We start from the raw sequence: 3,540 nt of genomic DNA on the forward strand, positions 1-3,540 counted from the left end.
TATAAATCCGTCATAACCCTTCGGTCCCCGTCTCAGCTGTCCCCTTCTTTCTTGGTCCAGTCAATAATCTCATTGTTGATATTTCTGGTCTCCTTCCTCCTTCGAAATCCTTCCTCTTACTTTACCTTTTCTTATTCCTCCTACCACTTATACTCTGTTAACCTTCAATCATTGTGTCTGCTTTTTTCACACACAAACACGCACACTAACACACTAACACATATACACCGATAAATACACTCACTCACATACACATATCCACAATTGCTTTGTTTCCTCCTCCGTATCACCCTCTCTATTTTTGCTTTTCACCCCTTCTTTCTTCTTTTGTTTTTTTCCCTCCCTCACTCTCTCTATTTTTACACGCATATATATATATATATATATATATATATATGTGTGTATGTGTGTGTGTGTGTTGTTAAGTAGCTGAACCGTCACAGACACTCTTTCTCTGTCAGCCACCCACACAGACTGTAGGACATAAATACACACACACACACACTCAGTCACGTTAGAGCCACCGTCACCACCACCACCAAACTGAAGGTGAAGTCTGACGTCAGACACAACAACTGTTGGAGAACATCAACTGCACACGCGAAATGGGCGGCACGTGATAGACGGTGGCAATCGTATGGTGGAGGTGGTAGTGGTGAGGCGCTATAAGTTGTGTGGTAGTGACGAAGGTATTAGCGGTAGTGGTGGTGGTGGTGGGAACGGCTTTATATGTGTGTATATAAGACAACTCCTCCTACTATTCCCCTTCATCCTGTTCGTTCTTTTACTACTACTACTACTAGTACTACAACAACTACTACCACTACTACTATATTCTCTTTGTTCGCTATCTGTCTTTCTCACTCTCTCTCTCTCTCTCACCCGTTCTCTGTTTCACTCTTTCACTCTCCCACTGTCTGCAGCGGCTATCATCTCCCACCGCTACCACTATCATCATCACCATCACTGCCGTTTACACGTAAACTCCTGTCCAAGAGTCACTTCCACTCTATCACTACCTGCCACTGTTCCCCTCTCTCTCCAACAGTTGTAGTAAGTTAAGCTGGATCTGCAAGATCACCACATTCTTACCATTGAACACAACCCCGGCAGACGTTTCCATGTGTTGTCAGCTCCAACAACTGACTACATTAAAACACTCTCTACTACATTTATTATTTTTTAACACAGTCTGGACATATTTGGATTTAAGTTTTACCTTTTATAAAGTAATTTTAGAAAAAAGAATCAACATAATTAACTTTTTTTTTTAAACCCAAGTCAGTTTTCTGAGACAAAGACGAGAAAAATATGATTAACAAATTAATTTATTTGGAAAGTTTATAAAAAGACAAAGCCCTCCAAAAGTAAAAATTTCTAATTAATTGATTGAAACCCCCAAACAACTTTCTGGTTTGTTAACAAACTTGTATAAATTGTTTAAACGCAGTCACCTATGAACCTTTACTTCCTCTGTTAATTATATCGAGATATCTAGGTGAAAGATATCGATCTGTATTAAAGGGGAGGAAAACCAATAGCTAAATGTACCGGCAAGTAAGGTCACAGTTTCTAGCTTCGATTATTCAACTGAATCATTTGTCTGTTGGAGACCTCACTTAATTTACCAACAGGAAACAAAGACAACCGTCAGACGGAAAGAAAAGAGAAACATCATTATAAGGTAGTTTTATTATTATTATTATTATTATTAACCATTATTATTATTTCTGAGAGAGTGCCCCCTCTCTCCCTCTTTTTGCACTCAATAATTATCCTTTGTTAGATTTATTTTTTTCGGTAAATTTTCATATCAGTGTCTTTTTTTTTAAATTTATTTGTGTGTGTATGGGTTTTGCGAAAAGCCACTGCACACACACTTTGTTATTTTGCGTCTCTTTCCCGGGTTTATTTCTGCTTTACGACATAAAAATACCCTTTCAATTGTGAGCGCTGGGCTAAAGGCCTTAACGACCTCCGCATTTTGCCCCTGGTAGGTTGATGAAATACCAAATACCAGTTATATATTGAAATTGATTAAGCATGTATATTGAAATTGATTAAGTATGTATATTGAAATTGATTAAGCATGTACTCCGACACCGTGCGAGTATAATTTGTTTGAAAGATTATTATTATTGTTGTTGTACCTGTAGTTGAACATTGAACAATTCAGTTAGCTTTAACATCTCTTAATAAGTATTGTTTTACTGTTGGAAATTCTGTAAATAATAAGTATAGTTTTTGGTTAAGGCACAGGGTCAGCAATTGTGTGGGAGAAAGGTTCAGTCGATAACATTACTCCCAGCATTTGATTGATACTTTATTTAATCGACCCTGAAAAGATGAAAGGCTAAGATGACCTTGGCGGGATTTTAATAAAGATGATAATGCTTTCTTTGTAACAATAATGATGACGATATCTATTAATCGCAAACGTTTTTCTAAGAGATCGAAAACAGTGGGTTCAGCTTAGGTTCAAGTCCAGATGGTATTTTTTTTCTTCGTGTTCTTTCGTTCGGGTTCACCTGAGGTCGTTCTTATATTTTGCTGCAGTACAAAGAGATCCGTTTGAAAATACAGGAACGTGCAAGACAATGTCCTTCTGCTCCTAGTTTGTGAATGTCTTATCTTCAAATAGCAGGGTTAGTGAAATGAATACCTGTAATATTCTGGAATCATTTAAAATAACTCTATCCTGTCTCTATATAAATTGGTTGTGTGTTTGTTATTCAGTTTTGATTGATTGTTAATTATTTCAGTAACAAAGCCCTCAGGTCGGTTTCATTGTCTCCGTAGTCAGTCCCCGAATGTTTGCGCCCTTTGTTCAGTCTAGGACGACCTACAAGGATTACAGGGCGCTACACCTCATTCTTCAGCTAATTATCTAAAAATAGAAATGCCTGCCTCATACAGGATTACCCTAATCTTGTATCACGTCTTGATTAGTTTAGAGTTAATTCTCTCATTAAGGGTCCCTGTGATTATTTACCTAGCAAATGACACTACACCTTTGTCGTAGAGAACAGCAAGAGAACAGCAAGTACCCAGGTGTCTGTCGAGTGCGTTCACCTCCCTTCCTCTCTCCCTTGTTCCTTACAACAAAGGAAAGTAAATTCAGGTTTCTAATTTTACATGTCTGACTTCCTTGTTCTTTTGGTAGGGTATTTAACTTTCTTCGCCCCGTTAACAGACTTTTCTTATAAAAAGATTTTTTTTTACACCGATTGGGATAAATTTGATAGGTTTTTTTTTTTCTACTAGTGTAAGCTCAGATCCAATATTGGAAAAGTTGCTGGTAAGCTAAGTCTGCGATCCTGGTTAAATGTGGATTATGTTATACTTACCCTTGAGAAAGGCATGAAAACAACATAATCTCATTATTACACCCTGTGTGCGCGCGCGTACTTGCTTTTGTACCCAAACAGTTCAGTGCAAAAAAAAACTCACCCACATATCTATTGGAGAGGGCGAAGGTGACTGATTGTTCCTAGGAAACTGGTCCTCGAAAGGGACTTACTAGCCAAATCTCTTCTGCTA

The 3,540-nt window shown here is 37.9% G+C and overlaps 1 protein-coding gene across 1 annotated transcript in view; it reads left to right on the forward strand.

The window, feature by feature from the left end:
• The first annotated feature begins 966 nt into the window (after positions 1-966).
• Positions 967-3,540, forward strand: part of LOC106870945 (putative uncharacterized protein DDB_G0288537) — an 11,353-nt gene continuing 8,779 nt past the window's right edge. Inside the window, exon 1 of the mRNA XM_014917187.2 lies at positions 967-1,684. The gene's annotated coding sequence lies outside the window, so the exon portion shown is untranslated. The remainder of the gene's footprint in view (positions 1,685-3,540) is intronic.

This window comes from Octopus bimaculoides, chromosome 12 (genome assembly GCF_001194135.2).
Source record: "Octopus bimaculoides isolate UCB-OBI-ISO-001 chromosome 12, ASM119413v2, whole genome shotgun sequence".
NCBI classification, from domain to species: domain Eukaryota; kingdom Metazoa; phylum Mollusca; class Cephalopoda; order Octopoda; family Octopodidae; genus Octopus; species Octopus bimaculoides.